Source organism: Protopterus annectens, chromosome 11.part0 (assembly GCF_019279795.1).
Source record: "Protopterus annectens isolate FY-2018-M chromosome 11.part0, PAN1.0, whole genome shotgun sequence".
Lineage (NCBI taxonomy): Eukaryota > Metazoa > Chordata > Ceratodontiformes > Protopteridae > Protopterus > Protopterus annectens.
The window spans coordinates 168477245-168497899 of NC_056745.1; positions in this window are offsets into that span (position 1 = coordinate 168477245).

Consider the following 20655-nt stretch of genomic DNA (forward strand, 5'->3'; position numbering starts at 1 on the left):
ACAAAGTGCCCACAAATTACCACATAGGTGGTAATCCATTAAGTACAGAAGAAGTAATTAGGGACCTGGGGACCCAAGTTGATAGCAATCTCTCATTTGACAACCACGTGGCCAAAGTGGTTAGAAAAACATTTTATATAGCCCACCTAATCATGAAGGGATTCACATCTAGATCAGGGGAGGTCATCGTGCCTCTTTACTCATCCCTCTTCAGGCCCATAATTGAGTACAATGCCCCTTTTGGGATGTACCTTACCAGACACCTGCAGCAACTGGAAAGACCCCAAAAGTACCTCACCAAGAAGATCAAAGGGCTCAAACAGATGCCATATGCTGCCCGGTTAAAGAAACTCCAGCTCTAGTCAGTGGCATACCGCCTGTTCAGAGGCGATCTGTGCCTGATGTATAAAGCCATGTCCTACCCGGAATTAATGGACATGCTGCACCTCAGAAAATCCAAATCCCATCGAGCGCTCGAGAGACTTGAACCTCAGCACTGAAATAAATAGGACATGCTGGAGGGACAGATTCATAACCCAGAGGCTCCCTTCACTCTGAAATAAAATCCCAGTCCAGGTTAGGCAGAGTCCCTCATTGACTCTCTTCAAGAGGAATCTTGATGAGTGGATGGGAGATCGTAGGTTTACCCTGGGTATCACTTCTGTGTCACTGTTAGACAGAGGCACAGTATACTAACCTCGAAAAAGGGCATAGCAAAATTAATTTAAAATGGGTGGCGAAAGCCAAACACATTCTGGCTAGGCTTATAAATGCCCTAGGGCAGATAGCCTAGTATGAACCTATGAACCTATGAACCTATGAATCCTACACAAATACACTTTATAGGCACTTACACGAGTGCATGGATCATGCTATCCCTAACAGAACTAAGATGCTATCCTCCAAAAAAGGAAGCCAATCTGGTGGTCCCCTGCCATAAACAAACTCTACAACAGAAAAAAGAAACTGCTGCAAAAAAGAGTAAAATCCCATGATTGGAGGAACTCTCTGGTCAGCCTGAGTAAGAAGCTGAGATCCCTCATAAAATCCTCCAAAGCTAGTTATGAAAACAAAATCACCACTGTTTCTAAAGACAACCACAAAGCATTCTATAGCATGTCAAGAATCTCAATGGCAGCACTCAGATCTGCTGTGAGTTACAGCACAATGGCACTAAATATGCAGAAGCAACTGATATTGCCAACATCCTGGCAGATAGGTTCAGTGATAACTTTACCCCCCTCTCACCCCCTAAAGGGCCCATCTCTATACCAGAAGAATGCAAAGTTCCTGTAATCACGGCTGCACAGATAAAACACACACTCTCCAAAGCTAAGAACACAGCATCTATGGGACCTGACAACATCAGTTCTACCTGAACTACAGAATGAACTGGCACGCCACCTAAGTACCATGTTCAATCATAGCCTCACCTCAGGCTTTGTGCCCACTGAATGGTGCACAGTGACAGTTATTCCACTCCACAAAGGGGGATCGACCACGGACCCTGGGAACTACCACCCCATTAGCCTGACGAGCCTGGTCTGCAAGGCCATGGAACGTATCATCATGGAACTTATAAACAAAGACATTGGTAATTTCCAAACTCTGGACCCCACCCAGTTCAGGTTTGTAAAAGGCAGATTGTGTCTCCTAAACCTGATAGACTTCTTTGAAGCAGTCACCAAAGCCGTAGACGAGGGTAAGGTGGTTCACACAGCCTATCTAGATCTCGCCAAGTCTTTCAACACCATCCCCCACTCTGAAATTATAGATAAACTCACTAAACTAGGTATAAATCCCTATGTCACAAGATGGGTTGCCAACTGGCTCTCTGACAGAACACACACTGTGAAAGTAGCAGACTCCAAATCTGACTTCAGACCAGTGACAAGTGGAGTACCTGTACCAGGGTTCAGTCCTGTGTCCACTCCTGTTTGGTATCTACTTCTCTGAAGTACAGGCTAACACAGAAGGTCTTTGGTTAATGAAGTTTGCAGATGACTGCAAACTAGGAGCCATAATCAAAACTCCTAACAATGTGGACATCCTACAAAAGGGCCTCACTGAAACAGATGCCTGGTGTCAAAGCTATGGCCTCAAGCTCAATGCCAAAAAGTGCATTGTCATCCCTTTTGGTAAAAACTCTATTCACATGAGCTACTACATAGGAGGTAGTCTACTTAACACCAAAAGTGTGATAAGAAACCTTGGGACACAGGTGGACAGTAGTCTCTCCTTTGATAATCACATCACCACAGTAGTCAGGAAATCCTTCTGTGTGGCACACTTCATCACAAAAGGTTTCTCATCCAGGAAAAAAGAGGTCACTGTTCCCCCTCTACTCATCACTCATTAGACCCACTATAGAGTACAATGCCCCTTTTGGTATGTACCTCACAAGACATCTACAACTGGAAAGGCCGCATAAATATCTCACAAAGAGGATTACCAGTCTTAAACAGATGCCCTACGCAGACCGTCTTAAAAAACTCCAGCTTTATTCCATTGCATATCGCCTACTCAGGGGCGATCTCTGCCTAACATACAAAGCTATGTTAAACCCAGAGGTGTTGGACATGCTCCACTTAAAGAAATCCTAATCCCTCTGAGCTACATGCTCTAGGGACCTAAACATTGTCACTACAATAAACAGAACATGCTGGGGGGATAGATTCCTGTCCCAGAGACTTCCCATACTCTGGAACAAACTACCTATCTATATCAAACAAAGCTCCTCATTAGCACTCTTCAAGAGAAATCTTGATGATTGGATGCGAAACTGGAAATTCACCCCAGGGATCACTTCTGTGGTTCTGCTCTACAGAGGCATAGGTAAATAATTTTTTTTGGGTGGCGAAAGCCAGGGTACCTTTTTGGCTAGGCTTATATAAGCCCTAGGGCCAGTAGCCTAGAACTTACCTATGAACCTATGAAAAGATCATACATTATCTTTCTCTTCCCATTTATTAATTACTCTTCATATTGTCTCATCATGCTCTTTTTCATTTCTAGCATATATCATTGAAAATGGGTTCTCAAAGTGAAGCCTCCTTAAGAGAAACACATTGACCGGACTGATCAAATGAGACTTAAAAATGGACCTTGACTGAAGTGAGACCAAGCACTTTGTACCCACTATGCAGGAAACTTTACTTCTGGCACTTATAACCATTATAATCTTCTGTAAGACTGCAAAGCTCAGGTTAAGTTATAAAATCTTCCAGCTCAAACCTGCTCACTTAACTTGATCTGCTTACAGATATTTTGCTTAGCATGCATCCTTTATGTAAGCAGTAACTGATTTCTTACTGGTTTACCTATGTGAGATCAAAGAACAACTTGTTGACTCACTGCTTTCTATAAATTAAAAACTGAAAACCAAAAATAATGATTTGAAGAACAGAAACAGCAGACAAAAACATACTTTTGCAGATGGCAAACTCCCTGTATACCTATGTGGAGAGGCTCCATCCCCCATTCCACCCCACACTAAATTATACATTTTATATCTGCCTATATATCTATTTATCTATCTATCTATCTATCTATCTATCTATCTATCTATCTATCTATCTATCTATCTATCTATCCCCAATTTACTGAATATCAATCATCACCAAAATAGCAGACAATTATACCAATCACTTTGGCAATAGCAAAACATGTAAATTCCTTACCTTTTAGGATACAAATACATGCAATTCATGACAATATATGAAATGGTTACAGGTATAAGATATGGTATCTGACCTTTCCCCTGTCCTCTCCTCCTTCACTCAGTCCTAACCTCTACAAGTGTTAGTCCTGTCCAAGCTATTGTCATTAAATATATCCTTAACTCAACCATCAAAACCTTTTTTGTTTCCTTCATGCCTCTGATATCGTCCTGACAACAGAGACAACTGGAAAATCCAATTTGCTTCCAAGGCATTCAGCTTGAAACCTTCCCACACAACCTGCTTCTCTATCAGTGAAGTCTCTTCAACAATGTCCTTTCCAACTATCCCTGTAGGCATTCTTTCACCATTGCCAACACCCACTGTGGCAATCCTATGGCTTATGTTGAGTATTTACACCATCATTTCCACTGCTCTTGCAATCGTCAGTTGCACTACAGCATTCCTCCCCTCATTCTACTCCTTGCTGAAGATTCTTCAATGACTTATTCCCCTCCTTATACCAACTAAAAATATGCAGCTGTCTTGTCCTGTGCAGGTAGTTCCAAAAAGGAATCATACACCCCCCCCCCCATGTTTGGTGAATTTATTATCTTCCTTGGCCTCTTTAAGGCATCTGGTGTGTAGTATATAGTATATACCATTCTTTCAGGAAGGATGGAAGACTTTTAAAGTACCGCGCTAAAACTGTCTCTGAATTAACACCCAGCATTTTGACTTCAAACTGTGGCCACCAGAAAGGTAATTCCCTATCCCTTGCAAAAAATCTATACACTGTAAAGACCACTGCATAGTTTTCAGGATCAGGGGCCTCTGAATGTGTAAAACAGCCTTCATAAAAGTACAAGTGTTGCATCCATGATTTGCATAATTTCATGGAGATCTTTTTAATATTTAACAGATGCATTTTGAAATGAAAATAGGAACTGGACCTATTTTGTTTTTATCCTTTTTTCTTAGAGGAATCTCTTATCCAAGGTTGTACCTCTTGAAAGTAGAGGTGGTGCCTCTGACTTGTCATCTTGGTTCTCAGATCTTGGGAGGGAAACATCAATTACATACAGGAAATGGAAATGATTAAAGATGTGATAGATACTTAGGCACGTCCTTACCATCCTGATTAAGCCATCTGCTATCAACATGCTGTGTATGCCTCATATGAGTAGGTTATTAAAAACATATACCAGTTGCCTACGAGTCGCTATTTCTATTTATGATGCAGATGCATTTCTTTACTTATCTATAGCCAGTTAGGCAATGCAAGCCAATACCTTTACAACCATTATTAAGGAGGACTCCAGATTTAACAACCTACCAGACAGATTGCTGTCTAAAAATAAAGAAAGCTCCTAGTTAGGTTGCATTAAATGAAAAAGCTTGGGGAATACCTGTCCAATAATGACAACTTTGAGAAATGAAAGGGTGGATGCTATGAGAGATGCCTTCTTACCAAGACTGGGGTGGGAAGCCTATGGTAGATAGGCAAAATCATGGAGTCATGGAATTATGGCAGAAAACACTGAAATGAGAGAAACCGTGGGCCTGAGAAATTATATGTATAGGAAGATAGTAAGATAGACTGCTAAAAGAAATGATAAAAAGACAGATATGTTGGAACTGGAGGCTACCAGAGAGGGCTCATTCAGCAGTCTAAGAATAAAATATAATGCTAATAGGAAAGGTACATGTAACTGTCTGAAGTTTGGACTGCAGTCTCTGAGTGGCTGAATGCATGAGACAAGTGCTCACAACACAGAATCATGAACAAGGGGCTACAGGTAGCAGAGGAGGCTCACAAGATACTAGAACTCCTTCTAAAACAATCAAATGTGGCTGGAAGACAGAGTGAGGCAGTTAGAGAAACATGTTGGTACATTTTCCACCCCAGATGAAAGGAATCAATAGAAAGAAATGGGCAGAAGTTATGTTGCCTGAAGTGAAAAGATGACAGTCATTTAACACACAGAGTGCTGGAACTAATGAGTATTTCACTTTAACCCACATTAAGACAATATGCAGATTACACTGGGCTCTCAAATAATTCCTGAAAAAGTGGGCTGGCACAAACAAATTCCTTCTTGAAAAGTGGCCACTCCACAGCAAATTAAATGCAGAGGCATGCCTTTGTTCTGCAGTAGTTTTGACGTGGCTGTATTTGTGTGGAAGGCAGAAGTTTGAATGTCAGTTAGACTGGGTTATATGAGGGTTCCAAGACAGTGAACTGTATTAGGCATGGATAAGAAAAGACTGTGGATTCTATCTAAGGCAACAGTAAAGGTTTATTTAGTGCAACACTGAATGATGCAAGGGGAGCACCTAAGGGTATTTTACTAAAATTCCCAACCAACAAACAAGCAATAGCACCTAACAGGGTGGACATTATCAGAGATAATAGACCTTACAGGAAAGTTGTGAGGCCAGATGCCTGGGAGATCCATTAATTCTCTGACACTGTCCACCTTGGAGTGGATTATTAGGTTTTAAAATGGGCTACTGTTACATTATTTTGTATATGTGTTATATTAGTATATAAATATTTTTATTTTCTTGATGCAAAATGGTTTGATCACCTAATGTTTCAAAGTTGCTGCAGGATATGTAATTGTTTTTAGATTATATATTTTACATCTAAAGTATGTATTACACAAATATTTAATAATGTCTACAGATGAACGAATACACACACACACACACACACACACACACACACACACACACACACACACACACACACACACACATGACTACAGACAGCAACCTCTTTCTTGACAATCTACATCTCAGATGTCACATTGTGATCAAATGAATGAAAAAATAGATACAGCACAAAGCACTGCTAAACCTTTTGCTTTATTAACCTTTAGCATGAGGTTTGGTAATGTGCCTGATTTTGATGTATTTGCCCCCTCATTATTATAGTTTATTTTCTAGAATTCCTGAGCAAAGATGTGAAGAGATATATGTATACTCTCTAGCATTTCCAGACACACACATAGACACACACACCCACACACACACACACACACACACACACACACACACACACACACACACAGTTTCTCATTCATTCACTTACTCACATAAGTATCTCCCTCTCTTAATGACTCACTTGTACACAAACACAAACACAGTCTCTCTCATACTCAAACAGTGAATCTCTTCTTCTATCTCTGTCTCTCTCACGCATGAATGGGCATGCACACACACACACACACACACACACACACACACACACACACACACACACACACACACACACACACACACACACATACACACCTTAACTACATTACTTTTTTAACCATGCACACTAAAATGGCTATTTTATCTTATCAGAGAGAAACCAAAATGGCTAGTCCATGTAATTGTGTTGTAGTTACTTTTGTTACATTGCTTATGTTTTTCTTTTTGTTTACTTTTTTCACACTAACTGTCCTGCTGCAGTTAATGAAGATAAACAATATGACGGCCTTTCACTTTTTTCCAGTCAGTGCTTCACAGCAGCTTAATATGCTATAATGAAGTTATGCAACTGATTACCAGGCTGTCCTCATACATTAGTATCAAGTTGGAGAACATCTGTTCTACTGTAGGGTTTAGCACTGAAAATCCATTCTTTTTCTAAGCAAGCTACAACACAGACCGGGGTGTTGGTTATTGGAAGGTCCATTATTTCCCCTATAATGCTTACTCAATATGTCATTATTGCACTCAGAAAATGGCCTGTAAATTAGTTTGCATTTGTTTTTTATTAGTATATATATATATATATATATATATATATATATATATATATATATATATATATATATATATATCTTTAATATATTTGGTGTAAAATAGTTCCTCAACCTAATGTATCATACTTGTTGTAGAATATGTAATTGCTGTTGGAGGACAGGGAAACTCTATCAGCTTGCAAGGTAAAGACAGAAAGATAAAGAAGACAGATACCCTTTACAAGTCATGCCAGTAACAGCCTGCTCACCAGCCCACAGAAAATCAAATGCAGATGGAAGGAGTACTTTCAGCAGCTTCTGAATGAAGAAACCCCTACAGAAGCTGTATTCCTCCAGACACAGCCTATAATGAAAGGAGAGGAGGACCCCATCCTATTAGAACTTAAAACAACATTAAGGAAAATGAAGTCTAGGAAAGCAACAGACTCAGGATCACAGGACCAAAGGATCATAGGAGGTTACTAGGCTATTGGCCCTAAGGCCTCTACAAGACTAGCCATGCTAAACACAGATGAGGTTGCAGCAGATATAACCAAGATTTTTGGTGAGATAAGGGAGAAATTGCTCCTGAGGATACTCATAGCAGTATGGAGAAAAGGTATATCCCAGATGCCTGGAGAATAAGCATATTAGTACCAGTCTACAAGAACAAAAGGGACGTCCACAACAGCAGTACAGAGGTGTCAACTTTTGTCACATATCAGGAAAGTTCTGGAGCGGGTGATTGATAAATGAATGTGTTGAGAAGTAGAAAGTAAGATGGGAGATGAGTACTTTGGATTCAGATCAGGATGCAGCACAACTGACGATGTTTACAGTGAGACAGATAACCGAGAAGAAGCTAGAGATGAGGAAAGAGACCAATTGGGCATTCCTAGACTTTCAGAAAGCCTATGACAAGGTCACAAGAAAGCTGATTTGGGCAGTCCTGTGATGGTTTCAAAGTCCCAGAAACTTTGGTAAAATTATTGCAGGCTATGTACTAGAACCCAATGACTCAAATTCAAACAGAGTACAGTTTCACAGAGAGGTTGCCAGTGACAGTGGGTGTGCATCATGGTTTAGCTCCAAACACACTGCTGTTCATACTGGTGATGGACTAGATCAGCAAACAAGTTAGAGGGACAGATGAACAGAGTTGCTGTATGCAGATGATGTGGCATTACAGGCAAACTCTGAGCAAGAGCTTCAGCTAAGAATAGTGGAATGGAATGCAAAACTGAAGGCACATGGAATGAAACTGAATACTGATAAGACAGTGGTAATGGCAGCAAACTGGGGGAATCAGAAGAAGCTGAGAAATGAGATAGAAGGGAAAATATAGGAACAAATTAACAGCTTCAAGTATCTAAGATATGCCGTTGAGGAGAAGGGAAGTCTGAATGAGGAGGTCAATGCTAGAATCAGAGGGGCTGCAGCCCAATGGCACAGAGTGACAGGGGTAGTGAATGATAGAATATCAAAGAAGCTGAACAGTAATGTGTATAAGACAATGGTGTGACCAGTACTACTGTATGGTCCAGAAACCTGGGCAACAAAGTCGGAGCAGTCGAGGAAGCTAGAGGTGGTAGAGATGAAGTGCCTGAGATACGTGATAGGATGCACACTGTGGGACAGACAAAGAAATGAGGACATCGTAGAAGAAGCCAAAGTAATTTCAATTGCAGACAAGGTCAAAGAGAACAGATCACAGTGGTTTGGACGTGCAGAAAAGCAGAAGACAATCTGGTGAAGATGATTTGGGACAGACAGGAAGAAGGCAAGGGGAAACGATATTGCAAGCCTTTGAAGAGATAAAAGGTGATTTTTTAAGCAGGGGATATACCCAAAAAGAGATTAATGAAGCTTGTGATGACATTTTAAAACAGAAAAACCTCCACAAAACCATTTTTCTAAGTAGTTCATAGGTTAGTACTAGGCTAACTGCCCTTTTGGGCCTTTTGAAGCCTAGCCAGTTACCCTATGAGAGAATCAAACCCTGTACTTTGTGTCTTTAAGGTAAACATCTTAACCATCATGTCATCCTCCAACCCTAGTCTCAAACTAGTAGAGATAAATTCACCAAATCCAATTGTTTTAGGATGGGTTTAACATCCTCTAATTAAGTGTTCTCAGTTTGTGATATTATTAGGAAAAATTGGCATATTCTTACAACGGATGATATGTATAAAACTACATTGGGTAATGAGCCACATTTTTGTTTTAAAAATAATCGGACTTTAAAGAGAATGCGCTGTTATAAACCTTTTAACAAAGCTGTAAATAAATCTGACAGGTTAGGGACTTCTGCCTGTAAGGCATGTAGCATATGTAGGTTTATAAAAAAATGATTCTTCTTCTTTTATGCATCCTTTGAGTAAACAAACATGCAGATTTGATTTTTATGCAGATTGCAAAAGTAATAACTTAGTATATTTAGCTGCATGTAAACGTTGTCAGAGTTTTTACACTGGAAAATACAATCATACACTGAATGGACGTACAAAAGAACACTTATTTGGTATTAGGAGTGATACTAGAAATGCCTTGTTTAAGCATGTTTGTGCCACTAATGATGAACATATTTTTGAATTTTTGGTTTTACAATTGTACAATGTGAGTGTTAGAGGTGGTAATGTTAGGACACATACAGAATGTCTAGCATAAAGTGGGTCCTTGAATTGCAAGCTAACAAAGGTAAAGGTTTAAATGAGAATGTTTCTTTAAGACCGATTCCTAAATCACATGGCCTAACCTGCTGAATTTTTAAACTAAGCATTTAAGCAGTGTAAAAGTCTGTTTTAATATGGCCTGATGAAGCGTCAGTAAGACAGTGCGAAAGCTCTTACCTTTTACATGTTTTTTTATGTGCTGTATTTTAATAAATTGAGAGACTTAAGTTTTAAGCCTTGTTAGCTGGTTCTTCATTTTTTATCTTGGGAATTTTGTATTTAACCGCTTTCATCCATTGTGTTTTTGTATTTCATATTGAAACAAGGGTAGCCATCAAAGAAATGGATGTTTTCTATAAGAGCGACCTGCGACAGTCAGTCATGAGTGTGGAAGAAGGTAGGAGACTGGCACTATATCAGGAGGGATGGTGACAGTTGACACAATACCCTGACCCCATGTAGGAAATGGGAAAAAGGGATTTGTTGATGATGGTGTTAAGACTACATATTTTACATCAACTATGTAAATATATAATCTCTCACACTTATACTGAAACTCAGATATGTACACGCATGCACACCAACACACACACGTGTACAAACATACACACACACATGCAGAAGTATAGACAGATTCTTGCATATTCAGAAGCACAGACAGTCACACAGGTGCACACACACACACACACACACACACACACACACACACACACACACACACACACACACACACACACACACACACACATACACACACACACACACACACACAACACACACACACAACACACACACACTTTTAAAGCAGTGAACTGCATCAGTTTTGTTTATTGTTGCACACATGCTAAACATCTTGAACTTATTAATGTAATATAAAAAAATAAGAGTGCATATTAGGATTTAACAACAGAAAATCTGTTAAAAGTCACTTTAACGAATATAACACAGTTCAGGCATCCCAAGTATATCGACCTTCAAAGTCTTGCTTTGCAGGTACTGGTTGTATTCTTTGTTATATTGGACTTTTCTTTTATATATGGCATGCTTCTTTTATTATCAGTGTCCACTCTAAAGGCTCATGTGTCCAAAGTACCAGAATGTTGCTATTATTTAAATAAAATGGTTTCTTTAATCTTTATGTTGCTACTGTCTCATTTTTATTATTTTTTTTCATTTATCTTATTTAATGCATGTTAGGGTATGGATGGTCCAGAGATCAAATACACTTAAAGGGCACTGCCACTGTTATGAGGGGTTTCAACTATGTAATGTGCATGCAGATTTTTGGGAAGTTTACATTGCGGTGGTGCAGCAGTAGCGTTGTTGCCTCACAGCAAGAGGTTCTCCCGTTCGATTCTCAGCTAGTGTGTGGGGAGTGCCTTCTGTGTGGAGTCTGTATGTCCTCCCCGCGGGTCGAGTGGCGTTCCGATAGACATGCGTGACTGGGCGTGCCTTCATTGAAGGTTGGGCATCGAGCTGGCAACTCGGCATCGTGAAAATTTACTGCCAGTCATTAGTGGACTGGAGTTCCACTGTGGCGACCCTTAACCAGGGAAAGCCGAAAGACAAACAACAACAACATCTAAGGTGCTATTAATTACATTGATTTGTAAAGAAAATTATTAATAAAAGAATGTGAAAGTATAATTAATGAAAGTGCTATTATAATTTACAACTATTATCTCATTTCATAACTTCTGTATGTATGCAGAGTATCTGAGTACCTGATAAGTAAGCATATTGTGGATGATATGAGCATGCTGCATTAAATACATGTCTTCAATTCAGGTTTTTCGCATGGTTGGCAGTACTTTTCACTGTGTTACCCACACTAGTTATTAGGTCTGCAGGGCTGTTTGACTGCCAATCCTTTTTGTCAATAGCTTACTGTTTACTCACATCCAAATTAAGTTAGATTTTAATAATAATTTAATTTAATAATAACACAGTTTTGGATTAGTGAAACATTTGACTGTAGTAGTTGTGAGCAGTTACTAACAGTGGAAGGCATTAGGAGTAGAATAACACAAGAATTGTCCTTGGGTCAGACTGTTGATAATATTCTTGAAAAATTTTCTGATGTCTTTTTTATTTATTTATGTATTTATATATTTTATATATGTATGTATTTGCATTTGTTTACCTCTTTTTTTCAGTGGAGGCCTGGGGAGAAAAGCTCCAAAACAATTTTAAACCCAACAGCTACAGACATTCCGGAAAGCATTTCAGAGTACAGAGTAATCGGCAATCCAAAAGCAACTAACAGTATGCAATGATGCAAACACTGCCAGTTTCAACAGAATACAGTACTTGGGTAGGTAAGGCTATGCATAGTAAAACTAACTCAAATATACAGAAGATTAAGTAGTATTAACATGATACATAGGCTGAGGAGGATATTCACAATCTACACAACCTATACAAAAGGAGCTCTAGAATATGCTTAAAGGTAGCCTTGTGATAGAAAGGTTCATGGAAATGTGCAGGCGAAGGAGGTTGTTCTAGAGAAGAGCACCCGGGTGTGATAGAATAGTGGCACCTTGCTATGGTATCTTTTATCATTAATAAACAGAATATATTATTTAAGACAAATATGAAAATACTAATTCTACAGAACAATAGATTCACTCTGCTTTGACCAGACTATTCAAGTACTTGTAGAATAATAAACTGTTTCTTAAACCTTAAAACATGCAGGGTAGCATTTGAGTTTCTGATCATAACTAATGTATTATGTGTTTGAGATATGAATTGCAAGAAATTCACCCAGAGAGTGAAGCAGAGTGAAAATCAAGAGGTAATCTTGACACCCATGTCAAGAACACACAATAAAAGTAGTGAAGACTGACAAACCCAGTCATAAGTCTTTCCAGTACATCAGGCGTCAGCTGTTCTGCTAGAATACCAGTCCAAGAGAAAAACGTGTAAGGGCATGAGGAGCTTTGCAACTTTAAAACTTTAAAAGCCACAAAACACTTGCTGTCAAATAAACACTAGCTGAACTGTATATTCCTCTGATGGACTGACAGCTTTAAAAGTGATTAACATTTCAATCTACCTGTGTGTGTGTGTGTGTGTGTGTGTGTGTGTGTGTGTGTATGTGTGTGTGTATGTGTGTGTGTGTGCACCCATTTGTTTGAGAAAGAAAGACAGAGAGAGAGAGATAGAAGCATTTTACAGATTTTAAAATTGCAACCATTTCCTTTTATTGCTCATGAAGGTGTATGTGTGTGCACCCATGTGTTTGAGAGAGACAGAAGAGAGAAAAGTATTTTATAGATTTAAAAATTACTATAATTTCCTTATACTGCTCCACAATCAATTCTTTGTATTCTGTAACTTGAAACTTGAGCATAAAAGCTCTGAGAGGTGCATAGCAAAACTTGTTATGCTCTTCTTTGATGTGAAAGGAGTGGATAACATGGTTGTAGTGCACGGAGCACAGTGATTATGCTCCAATATCCAGAAAAGACAAATCAGTTAAGTGTTTGTATAGTGCAAGCCCCAGTCTTAACTAATGTTAAGCACCCCCTTGCTTTAGTTGTTAAGATCAGGTATCACTCTAGGCAGTTAAGTCTGCCAGTACTGGCCAGCAAAAGACAGGAGCAGAATAAAAAATACATTTGTTTGTGTCTGCTGTCTGTGCTGGTAATGTGTCCCTGATTGTTTCTAAAATAACAGAATCTCTGCCTAACAGGAGTTGTTAAGCGCTTTATGACTCTGAAAGCTGTCAAAACACCTTTTCCTGTAACTAATAGTACATGGAGTAGATAAAGCAATATCCACTAAAATGAATTATAAAATGGGTCTCTGATAATAAGCCTTTATTATGTGTTCTTGTCATGGATGCCAAAATTCACCTCGCAAGCTTTCTTACTGGGGTTAATTTCTTGGCATATATGTCTCAGACACAATAAACTGATTATAATCAGTGATCCACTCATAATCCTCTATATAGTGCATAGACACTGCTATTCTTCTGAAAACTACAAAATAAATAAATAAATAAACTTATTAAGAATATCACTATTGTGAGACTCACTCAACAGAGCTTAGGAGTGATTAACAAAAGCTTGTTAAGCACCTAAGTGCTGTTAACATTTGATCTGTCACTCAAGATTTACAGTGGACAATGCTGACTGCCAAAGAACAGTGGCAGAACATAAAACAGATTTTAAGAGGTGTAAGAGCTATACTTTGTGACATTTATAAACGCAAAGTGTGGCAGAATGAAATGTCTAAGAGCTTTTAAAACTGTTAGATCTACAGAGGAAAACAATATTTCAAGTTGCTGTCCAAATCTGTCAGCAGTCCTTGATTTTGCAGAATGTCCCTAACTTCGCTCTTATTTTTGTCCTTTCTTTTGTAAAATGTTTGTTTTTCTGGTAAATCAATAAGGATTATGGTCAGTCAATAATGCTACACATTAGAGTTTCACATTTCTTATTGTTCATAAAACACATGTTTATTCAAAACCTGTTATTCCAAAAACTTTTTAAGTGAATTAAAGCAATATTTAGTAACTGTCTCTGATTTTGATCCTTTATCCATGCATTATATTTGGATTTATCCAGAACTGAAAAACTCTGCCCCCGACATGATGTCATGTCAGGTAGCACTGATAGAGCAGGAAGTATTGAAGCATGCAGACTTTTTGCAGAGACCTGCACTGATTTTTTCTGCACTTCAAATGAGATAGTATGAAAACAGTACAAATGGAAAAACTTTCAGACGTGTAGTCTAATGAGTGTTGCACTGCTTGTTTTACACAGCAGTTCTTTACATGGACTTATTGTTAAATCTGCGCAGAATGGTGAAATATATTGCATCTGTGTGTTGTACTGGCTGTAGCATCATGCTTATTTCACTTCCTTTTTAAAAATTGCATGAATAGAGTGTTTCATTTCTGTGCGAAGTTACTAACGTATGCATTGTTTTCAGGTGTCTAAGCCAAAATATGATGTTAGTTGTGCCCTGTGTGTTTCTCAAATGGTCAGAATATTGCAGAATGTCCCTGACTGGCTTTTCACACACACACACACACACACACACACACACACACACACACACACACACACACAGACACACGCACTCACACATGGAACTTTAACACAATACAGGTGCACACTTCATACATGTCTCCCATGAGCACATTGCAATCTGTCCATGTCATCTACCCCAGCATTATCATCATTCCACCCTCACTCTCACCCTCCAGATAGCTTCAGGAATAAACCTTTGTGCCCTCACAAACTACACTATTTACCTGTCTTAGAGTTTCATGCTTTATTTTCTTCAGAAATGAAAAGAAAAAAAAAAACAGTTCACATTAGATACAGAAGAATTTAAATGATGTACTAAATTTCACTTCCTTGCTAAATACCAGATATGTATGTAAATTTATACATGTGTACAGATATAGCTAGAAATACACATATATAGATATAGAAAAATATTCTACTAGAATAAGAAAATATCTGTATACTTTCAACAATGTGTGACACAACTTTGAGGATAATTACAGAGCTCAGTTCTAATTTCGTATTCATAGCTAATTTTCAAACAGATCTATACCATTCACTAACTTCTTCCCCAACATACCAGAGAAAAACACTTTACCCAAACACATACTGCTGGCACTCCAAACACTGGTAAATACAGAAGTGCATTGTGTGAACTAATGGTGACAATAGTAAGTGTGACCATAAAATGAAAGTAATGCATTCATCAGTTGAATCTATCTATGTATCTATGTATCTATGCATCTATGTATCTATGCATCTATCTATCTATCTATCTATCTATCTATCTATCTATCTATCTATCTGTCTGTCTGTCTGTCTGTCTGTCTATCTATCTATCTATCTATCTGTCTGTCTGTCTATAGGTGTAGCACTGAATGAAACACCCATTGTCGACTAGCAGAATATTGATATCAAAACATCGAAAATGCTGACACCCAGTATACATGCCCCAAGAAACTGCTTCAGTGTATACAATCTTTTAGTATAAAAAAATTAAAAAACAACATTTTGTTTTTGCACGGGACAAGCTCCCCTGTGCCTCATGTCAATTGTACTCTAAGATTGCATAAATTCAGGGTAAGGGCACATTTCCAACCCCCTGGATTTGTGCAATCTCTCACACATGTTGATTAGCTGCCTAGTTGATCATATGCAGTCAACTAGGCAGCTATTGATCTAACACTCATTTGACCAGATCACTAGCATGCACTCTGCCACATATTACCACATATTTACACACAGAAAGAGACACACAAACGCACACACACACACACACACACACACACACACACACACACACACACACACACACACACATATGTGTGTGTGTGTGTGTGTGTGTGTGTGTGTGTGTATACATATATCAGCAGCAAAATAAATATATTGTATCCTAGTAGAACCCATACAATTTGTGATTTACCAAATGCTTTTCATTATGTTATGAAGGAGATCATGTGACCTCATCAAGTTTACTATCATCAGAACTTCCTACTGAACTCATATAAGTGTCATCCCTGTAGGAATGTAGAACTCTAGCATCAGAAATTAAACCAAGATGGGAGTATGGTAGTATTAGCTTCCCAGATGTCGAATCTTATTCAATAACTCTGTTATATTCTGGAAAGACTCAACCTGCACTAGTCAATGGAATACCATCCAGGAGCAGATTATACTAAATTCTTATAAGTTTATTAAAGATGATAAATTAGATATATGTAGTAATCCTTTCATCTGGTTAACACAATTTACCTTAAAAGGAAATCTTTAGACTCTGCATATAAAAATCAATCCTTAAAACAGTTATGAAAGATGTTTTTAACACTCCATTATTATCAAAATGGATTTTTTTTTTGTATTTTCCTATTGCACATAACTCTAGATTTAAGGAAACTCAGAACAATACTAAAATTAATTTACTAAAAAGGAATGGATTAGTATTTTATAGTCTGATTGTTTTCAAAAAAGAAAAGTTATGCCTCCACACTATTTAATGAAAGAATTTAAGTTGGATGAATCTGCTAACCAGTTAATATTACCAAGCAGTAAGAAATTAAATGAATTTGTGGATAATAACTGTTTACATTTATTACCTATTCTATCTTGCTTCTTTTTGTATGGCATATTTGCCTTAACCGGCAATTTTCTATTAGAAAATCTCCATAAAAATCATTACATTCTTTAATCCTTTAATAGTTATTACATCTTATCATTATGGGTTTTTTTCTTATCTATTTCTAAATCTTTCCATGGATCAATACAATAAAATGCTTTAATAATACTTAAGTACCATTCCTTTCTATTTTTCTCACATATATTCTTTTTTATTTTCCATAACAATTTTCTTTTGGTACTCTTTCATTTATTCATTCACAATGCTTTTACTTCATTTTTTAACTTCCATTCCATCCCACAGTTCTTTGTATTTATAATATAGTGTAATTTCTATCAATTTTTTATTTTCCCTTATAATTCCTTTTAATGCCTTATATAAAATTAAAGATGCTGCATGTACTATTGGGCTTATTAAACCCAGACCTCCTTGCTCTTCTTTCATACATTGAATACCTCTTTTGACTGGATTCAGTCTAGAGTTCCATATAAAAGAGAATATAATCATCATTAATTTGTTTTTATACTTAATAGAAGTCATATAGATGTTAGCAATATAAGCATTTTTCCTGTTATCATGATGTTCAACAGATGTGCTTTTTTCTATATCAAAATCTATATGATTTCCAAAAATTAGTCATATCCTTAACTTCTTTGTGTACATTATCCCATTGTTGTTGTCTGTATTCATTCCTTCCAAATGTTATTTCTAATATATTTATATATTTTTCATTGAACTCAACACCTCCTATCATACCTTCAAAACATAATCCTTTACATTTCTCCTTATTTATACTTAAACCATTTTTTTTTTAATTTATACTTAATTTTTCATTTACTTTTTCCATCCATACTTTATTTTTAACAATTAATACCTTTAGACATTTGTTCTATGTTGTCTTTTCTTAACAAATAATTCCAATACATATTCTTTAACAATTTCACATATTCCTTCTTGCTGTCTTATTTGCTTACCTTCCTTATTTTTTAATTATCTTATTATTTTTCCTTCTTTTATTATTTTACTCAAATATGGTGCAACCTCTTTCTTTCCTAGTAAACAATATGCTTGCTTATATAACAAGTTGTTAATTTTAAGTTGATTCATTTTATATATTTATCTTTCTTTTACATAAAATTAATTTTTCTTTTCTAATACATCTCTAAATATTTCTTGACTTAATATCTTATATCTCTCCTTTTCTTTTTTATTTTCTTCCTTATACATTCTAAAAATACTTTTTTATATTTTTCTTTAAAATTGAGCCACCAAACAGTCCAGTTCTCATAAAACTTCCTCATAGTTGTATGATTTTTCCTTAATTCCACAAGTTCTTTTGCTCTTCTAAATCTAATTCATTTTCATTGTCTTTATTAGTTTTCCTATTCTTATATATTCTTCCTTTTCGTGTACTTTGACCCATATTGCCACATGATCTGAAAATACAGCATACTTAATCCTTTGTTTATAACGTTTATACTATCAGATATTAAAAAATAACCAATTTCTTTCCTATTATAGGTCCAGTGGTCATTCTCCCATACACTTAACTTTCTACTTCTCATAATTGTTCTTATATTTCCTTACATTACATTTAAAATCTCCCACCATTATAATGGCCATATTTGCACAAACATATTCAAGAATATTTTTAAATATTTCTCTCTCTTTTTTTTCCATATGCATATAAAGCTATAATTCTATACACATATTTTTTCCATCTCATGTCTATTACCATAGTTCGGCCTAGTTCCACTATTGTTACATCTAATATTTAATGCTTTCTTGATATAATATACATATGCCCAAGCAAGTTTCTTTCCCCACTTTCCAAACTATCACACCATTCCAATGTTTTTCAGTTTGTGTCCTTTCTTCCTCTATTAATAATCTTATATTTTCTAAAACAATAATATGTGCATCTAGTGCAAGACACCATTGTAATATACCTATTCTCCTGTTAAGATTTTTCATACTGTTTAGATTTAAAGCTAATATTTTCATATTTTAAGAACAGTTGGTATAATAAAATGTTTCTCTATTTCCTTTCTTATTTTCTCTAAGCATTATGTTTTGGAATTTTCTTTTCCTTTCTTTAACTCTTTTTCCCCTATCAAATTATTTTTATTTCTTTCTGTGCACCAATCAGCTTCTTTCTCACTTGTCTCCTTTGTTTCTTTTTCCTTGTTACTGTCTTGAACTTCATGTATAACCTCTTTATCAGTTATATCTTTTGTTACATTTGGTTAGTAATAGTAAAACAGCAAGAAGTTTGATGATCAACACCAAATCCACATATGAAAAACATCTTAGTGCCAACCAGAAAATTTAGAGAAATAATGTCACTTTAGCACACAGGATTAAAACTAAAATGTACTATTTTTATTTACGCATGTTTGTGTGTGATTATCTTAGTTGTAATTTACTTAATGGCTTTCATCACGTCACTTAACCTAACAATACTTTTGGGTTGCTCTTAAACTATATAAACAAATAGCGTAATGGTGGCACAGTGGATAAGACTGTATCTCATGGATTCAGGGTTCAGTCCTGATCACTTGTCACTGTTGCTGTGGAGTTTCATGTTCTTCCTATGTCTTTATGTTATTTTTCCCCTTTAGATATTCCACTTTCCTCTCATCTCCCAAAAGACTGCTGGTTGATTGACTGAAGTGTCCACGTATGTTGCTTTTACCTTTTGCCTTTGTGACCTGTGTGATGTCTGAAGATCCACAATACCTAATTTACCATCCTAGTTATGAAATTAAAGAAATTAAAATATTAAAATAAAAATAAAAATGAAAAATGTTTTGGTAGAAACATGAGCAGTTTTAATTCCATTCCTGTCAAGTTCTAGCTTTGTAGCTGTTTAAACCCCAGAAGAGACTGGGAACTGAGCAACAATATTAATCTAAGGCAACTGACAATCTGTAAGGAGACTGAGAAGAATGTAATGTAAAACTGAAACAGGTGTTATTTGGGACTTGCACTAGTGGAATGGCCAAACATGATATCAAATTGTATGAAACAGCAGACAGTATAGATGAAGTATAATATAATGATGCAGTCTTTCTAATAACGAACTTGAAGCAAAAAACAGCTAGAAGTAAAAATGCACATGTAATAACTGTTAAAGAAACTAAAATATGGTACTACCCATTGGGATCTCAGGTTTTTGATCATTTCCTTTTATGCATGACTATTTTTCATCAGTTTACTACATCAGTTGATATATTTTGTTTTCCTTTAAATATAAGTTTTACCTAATGAGTGACAGTTTGTTTATCTGGGTGGTAGTTCACAACACCAGATCCTCTAATTCTGTTCTTCTCCAATTGTTTTTCTTACATTTTATATTGTCAGCATGAGATCACAGATCATAGGGCTACTCTGTGCACTACAAGATATTTATTTGTGCTTTATTATATGAACATGGAGTTAATCTACATA